Raw genomic sequence first — 6,679 nt, 5'->3', positions numbered from 1 at the left:
TCCTAGAAACCGAGGCCATAGAGTCTCTAAATTTTTAGAGATTCACTATAGCGAACCTCACCACCGTTCGCCGTAAACGAACCTCACCATCATTTCGCCACGAACTCCACCGCAACAAACCTCACCACCGTTCGAAACCCTAATCGTGAGAGATCACTACGTTGCCTCGATCTTCAATGGAAAAGCAATCCAGATCGCGCCTAACAGAAGAACGCGAGTCATCTGACACCAACATGAAACCCCAAAGCACGAGTGAGGCGCTGGAACGAACCAGAGTTCTTCCACAGCAGCACCTTCGAACCTTCATCGGAGCAACCACATCAGACCATTGCGGCAACAACCCCTGAACTGTGTAGGACCCCATTCTTCTCCGCCACGAACACGAACTTGTTGGAACGAACCCATCTTCCTGCACCGTTGACGTATAGCCACAACGTCGCAACAAAGTGGCACAGAGCAGTGACAACCTTCGTCGGAGAACAGTGGTGGCTGTGGTGGACGGTGGCGCAATGGTGCGATGGAGTGTGGTGGAGTTCGTGTAGAGAGGGACAAAAGCTTCGAGTTTGGGATGACCGAGGCCTATAAGGCGATGTAAAAACACGATTCTGCATTAGTGTAAAACTTAAGGAACTAAGTGTCCAAGCCACCTAAAACTCTTTCTCACCATTTTATGAAACTAGTTGTGAAAGAAGAAAAATTTGCACCAATTTTTGCCTAAAAACCGAGAGCAACCTTGCTCTTTGGTGAACTAAAAGTGTGTTTTTCACTAGGTGTTATGCTACTAGTTTTCATACTTGAGAATTGGGTGATATTGGCTAATTAGTTTCATGCTTTAACTTGGTTATGATCTTTCTTGGTGTATGCATGATTTAGGACTTGAAGATGCTTGTCAAGTGCTTTCCATAGAGTCTTCAAAATGTGCTTTTCTTGTTTTAGTCTTGTTAAAAGTTTTGTCTCAAACTTTTCTTCTTTAGAGTTTAGCTTTCCTTGTTTTTGTGCTTTTCTTGCTTGTCACTAGGTGTTCTTTGTTTTGTCTTAGTAGTTTTCTCTTCTTGAAACTCTTGGGATGTTTTGGTCAAAACAATTGTATTGCATTTGAAAGGTTTTGAACAAGTTTTTAAAAGTGTTTGCTTCACTCCTTTGGTGGATTTTGAGTGCTAGCCTTGCCTTGTTACTTTGGGAGAGTGATCTAAACACTTGGGTTACATTTTGGGTTGGATTTGGTCTTGGTTTTCATGTTGTCTAACCTCTAATCCATTTATTTTGTCTCAGATTTGAGTGTTTTTGTTGTAGGAATCATGGCAAGTTCATCAAATGCAGCTACACCAAACAAAAACAATACATTGATGAGATTGCTTCGGGATTTGGAGTTGTCTAGGAAGGAGGCCTTTGAACAATTGAGAAAAGACAAGGAGCAAAGTGACCTAAGAATCCAAGAGCACATTCAAAGGCTTGAAGCTAGGGAGAAAGAAAGAGAGCCTAGGAAAAGAGGACATTCTAGGCGCAACCCATCACAAGAGAAGCAAACTCTAAAGATTCCTAAGTTCTATGGTGGAAGTGATCCCAAAATCTTCCTTGATTGGTAAGCTAAAGTTGATCAAATTTTCAATGAAAATCATGTAAAGGATCAAGCACAAGTTGATCTAGTAGTTTTAGGATTTTTGGAGTATGCCAATACTTTGTGGCATAAAGTTTGTAAGAATTATGACCAAGGGCCACCCGCGACTTCTTGGATGGACATTAAATTTCTTATGCGCGCTAGATTTGTTCCTCCCTCCTATAGGAAGGAACTTCTTTTGAAGCTCCAAAGGCTTCACCAAGGTTCTATGAGTGTGAGTGAGTACTTTAAAGAATTAGAGTCTCAAATGCGTAGGGTTGAAATAAAAGAAACTAACAAAGAAAATAAAAAGATTTGTGAGTGGTCTTAGGAGAGACATACAAGACCAAGTAGAGTTGTATGAGTACTCCACTCTTGAAAATGTTTTCACACTTGCCCTTGGGATTGAAATTCAATTGAAAAGAAAAAGAAGGGCAAAAAAGAGTTACTCACCCAACCACTACTTTAATCACTCATGGAAGGGAAAGGATAAAAAGAAACATGATAAGTTCCCTTCTAACTCTCATCAAGAACCACCAAGTAAAAGTAAGTCACCAAGTGATCTCATTCACCATTCCACTTCTCAAAGATCAAGTTCCATTAAATGTTTTAAATGTTTGGGTTATAATCACATTGCTTTAAATTGCCCAACCAAAAGGACCATGATCTTAAAGAACAGTAATGATGTTGAAAGTGAACACTCATCTCTCCATTCTCTTTCAAAAGAATCTTCTTCCTCTAGTAAAACTAAATTTTTTGAGAAAGACCCTATGTTATTATGGCGTATGATAGGTCAAGATCAAAGTGAGCTTGAGCCAACTCAAAGAGAAAACATTTTTCAATCTAGATGCAAAATTAACAAATGGGTTTGCTCTCTAATTATTGATGGAGGAAGTAGTACTAATGTAGCTAGCACAAGGTTGGTGGAAAAGCTTAGCTTAGAGACCATTCCTCATGCTAAGCCCTACAAGCTTGCTTGGATAAGTAAAGAGGGAGAAATAGATGTCAATAAACAAGTTCTAATTAACTTCTCTATAGGAAGCTACAAAGATGAGGTGTTATGTGATGTTGTTCCCATGGAAGTCACACATATCTTACTAGGTAGGCCATGGCAATTTGATAAACAAACTTTACATGATGGTCATACCAACCAATACATTTTCTTCATAAATGGGAAAAAGACCATTTTACAACCTCTATCACCTCAAGAAGTTAATAAGGATAGAAATATAATAAGAAAAGATAAAGAAGAAAAAGAAAAGGGGCAAGCTTTCACTAAGGTGTTACTTGCCTACAAAAAAATTCTTCCAAAGCAAGATGCGCATCACCCTTCCTTCTCTTCTCAAGCCAAAAAGGAAGGCCCAAAGCACAAGCAAGAGAGGAAGAGTACTCTAGAAAATAAAGATGGCCTAACCAAAGCTAAGGGTAATATCCTTATAAAGGATGGAACAAGAGCTCAAAAAAGGGAGGCGCATATCCTTCCCCAAATCAAGTCAAGCTCCATCTACAAAAGCTTAAAGAATTTGTGGTCAAATTCTCTCCAAGAAGGGGAGGATGATGAAGGATTGACCCCAACCAAGGATGAAGGCACATGCTTAAGAAGACTAAGCATGTTTAGAAAGGAAGTTCACTAATCCTTCATCCCTTTCATTTGTGTTTGTTATTTTTGATTCCCTAAGTTGACTTAGTTGAATCAACTTTAGTTGACTTGTTGACCTTTGACTAGGTTTGACTTGTTGACTATAGTTGACTTGACTTAAGCCAACATGTTAATCTATGTTTATTTGCTTTGTAGGTTAATTAGGAGTAAGAAAGCAATGCTAGGTGGCGCATGGTGATTGGGGAGCATAAATGATGTGGATGAAAGAGTAAAGGCATAAAACAAGTGTACCTATGTACCTTTGGTCTCCTTTGTTTTTAGCACACTTTGGCCACTTTTTGGAGACATATGAGACACATTCTTTGTCTCCTTTGTGCTAGAACGAAATTAGCCTTGCACACACCATAGTTAGCTCTTTTGTCTCTCATTTTTGTAACCTTATTTGACCTAGTTTCTAGGAGCTAAGGTTAGGTTTTTGTATAGACATCCTTAGGTATCTTTTATTTTCTTAGAGGCCCCTAAACTCTTCTATATAAGGGGTGCTCCTAGACATGTAAAAGGGTTGAACATTTTGAAGTAAAAACACTCTTGTGTCTCAACCATTTATGAGAGTTTCCTCCCTTGGGAGTGAATACTTTTAAGCCTTATTTTGCATAGCAAGTGGCGGCACACATCCACTCATCTTCAAGGTTGCCATGGCTTCTAGCCTAGCCTTTTAGTGGCGTGCTTCTCACATTTTTACCATTTCTTTCCTTTCCATTTTATGTTTTCTTCTTCCTTTAATTGTTCTTGGTTTTCTATGGTTTATGTGCTTTCCATATCCTTTTTGTTTTGAAGCAATCCATCATCTTCTTCTATTGAGCTTTGTGAAAGGAACCTTCACATCTAGATAGCATGCTATCTTAATGTCCAGTGGGGATTTCACTTAGCTTTTTTAATCAACTCACACCATATTCAATAATCTTAAAAAGGAACAAGATAATCCTTCATCACTCAGGCAGGGCAATCATCAAAGTCACAACCATAGTGCCAAGTATATCTCGTTATATATTGTGGTTTAAGATGAAATCTTCAACTCAATGTTAAGTTTAGTTATATTCTGTAAAACATTGTCTTATGCAAAACATTATGGGTGTTTTGATTTATAATTTGACTGTAATGTATGCCATGTAAGGACCCATTATTTTGTTATGTGATTGTTTAAACTGTGGTTGTGGTTGACATATCATGTGCTTTGGCAGTTAGGTTATGAATGGATTGTGGACCTAAGTTTTCCTTTGAAGGAAACTTCAGGTTCGCAGTTACGATAACAGAGCTTTGCATTTAAACTAGAAGTCTTCCATATGCAATAAGTTTAAAACAAACTCTATAATTCTTTATCATTTGGTGTGACTCTACCATTTAAACGAACTCTATAATTTAGTCACGCCTCCAATTGGGAAACTTATCATGGAAGGGAATAATTTTAGACATTTATCTTCAAATCATACAAGGCAGGTTAGGTGATATGGAGTACTGAGAATAATTGTTAGACATTTATCATAATAGTTATTCTTTCTCAATTCGTGTGAGTCTTAAGGGAGTCCATAATTTACTCACCCCACCAAAGAGGATACTTATCATCCAACCCAACAATTGTTAAATAGTTTTTTCAAATCATATGATGCAGGTTAGTAGTAGGGGACAATTTAGTTCGCAGTTATATCCTGAATCACTTCTGACACCACAAACTACTGAAATGAGTTCACCTTTAATTACCTCACCTCATCCACCAAGACAACAACATAAATTTACTAAACTTAAGGTCAATAACTTGTACGTGGGTCTATGAAATGAAGATTGTGCAATGAAGTTCAACTTTGCACTTATGATAACTGTGCTTTGCACTTAATCTGGGATTTGATCACTTTCAAAAAATTAACAAGGTGCAAAACCTATCATAATAGTTATTCCTTCTCAATTCCTATGAGTCTTAAGGGAGTCCATAATTTACTCACCCCACCAAAGAGGATACTTATCATCCAACCCAAGAACTGTTAAACAGTTTGTTCAAATCATATGACACAGGTTAGTAGAAGGAGACACCCTAGTTCGCAGTTATATCCTGAATCACTTCTGGCACCACAAACTACTGAAATGGGTTCACCTTTAATTAACCCACCTTATCCACCATGACAACAGCATAAATTTACTAAACTTAAGGTCAATAACTTGTACGTGGGTCTATGAAATGAAGATTGTGCAATGAAGTTCAACTTTGCACTTATGATAACTATGCTTTGCACTTAATCTGGGACTTGGTCACTTTCAAAAGATTAATAAGGTGCAAAACTTATCATAATAGTTATTCCTTCTCAATTCCTGTGAGTCTTAAGGGAGTCCATAATTTACTCACCCCACCAAAGGAGATACTTATCATCCAATCCAACAACTGTTAAACATTTTGTTCAGATCATATGACTCAGGTTAGCAGAAGGGCACACATTATTTCACACTTATATGCAGAATCATTTCAACCGACACATTTTGAGGTTCGCACTTACCAACCACCTGCTACGCACATAAAATGGAACCTCTCAATACTCTAAATTATATTTATGACAATGATGTGAAAAAGCAAACCAAAGTTTACCATTTATTTCGTCCTGGGTTTCAACAACATTGCAAACATTTGTACAACAAAATAAATCTGTTCATATCTATATTGAATGCTCTATACAGAAACTAATTAAGTTCAGGTTTATAAACCACCATGTCATTTACAAAATCTGAAATCCTAAACCTCTCTATCAACTGATGGGGAAGCATATGTGTTGTACTGAATGGTGTAAAGAACAACGTCGCGGTGAATATTTTGGGGATCCATAACTCAATCGCATATGTAATCTTACCGAAACTGCTGCAACTCCGCCTGCAATAAAAAATGAATAACTCAATACATTGAACTTAACTTTTCAATTCAAGGCATGAATGAACAATTTTTCTCCTTGCACATTAAACTTACCCCACTATAAGTAGGCATACTTTGGCCATTGTACTTTTTGTTAGCTTCCCAATGTTCCATGTATTTTAGTACCATAATACCACAGTCAAATCTGAAAATGAAAACCAAATTAAGTAACATCAGGTATCACATAACTCATCATCTCCAACATTGAACAACACTTTGAAGTCAGAAACACAACAACTTACAAATTTGGTTGTTGTGGCAGGTCTTCAATGATTACTTTCAAAGTTGGTTTCTCTTTTGGGTTGGGAGACATCAACATAGAGAACAACAACTCCAGATTATGTGCCTTTAAACATACAAATTCGAGTAACATGTCATATTAATTAATAGCCTAAAGACCAGACTCGTTTGTTCACCTTCCTCTTGGCACAATCACGGATAAACTTATCCTGCATAAAATATTAATACAATTAAGTCTTGCAAACAAATTAAAATTGTATATAAAAAAATCACAACACATACCGTATACATT

The sequence above is a fragment of the Vigna unguiculata genome, chromosome 8 (genome assembly GCF_004118075.2).
Source record: "Vigna unguiculata cultivar IT97K-499-35 chromosome 8, ASM411807v1, whole genome shotgun sequence".
In the NCBI taxonomy this organism is placed as follows: Eukaryota; Viridiplantae; Streptophyta; class Magnoliopsida; order Fabales; family Fabaceae; genus Vigna; species Vigna unguiculata.
Note: the sequence above shows the minus strand (reverse complement) of the source record.